Genomic DNA, 391 nt, shown 5'->3' with positions numbered 1-391 from the left:
TTACTCCTGACCATAGACAGTATATAGAGAACTGGACACATCATCCCCTCCTCCCTCACATTCCAAATAGGAAGTACCCACTGGTCCCAGAAAGCCAAAATCCCATAGACTTTTATTGAAAAAAAAACAGCTATTACTCAGTCATTCTGTTGGTCAGAATAACCCTTCTTTCTCTGCTGTCTCTTTTTAACGTGGTCTTATTAAGCCTATTGTTTTTCATTATATTATAGAAGGGTAAACATATCAACCAACTTAACAGGCTTGTTCAGAAATTCTTTTTATCTGTTAATTTGTATTAAAGTTGCATTTAAAGCACAAGTTAACCACAGTCTGTTTTAAGCAAAAAGAACCAAATATTTTGGTTTTGTCTTACGTAGGTAAAAACTTATAG

Source organism: Oryzias melastigma, linkage group LG6 (genome assembly GCF_002922805.2).
Source record: "Oryzias melastigma strain HK-1 linkage group LG6, ASM292280v2, whole genome shotgun sequence".
NCBI lineage: Eukaryota > Metazoa > Chordata > Actinopteri > Beloniformes > Adrianichthyidae > Oryzias > Oryzias melastigma.
Note: the sequence above shows the minus strand (reverse complement) of the source record.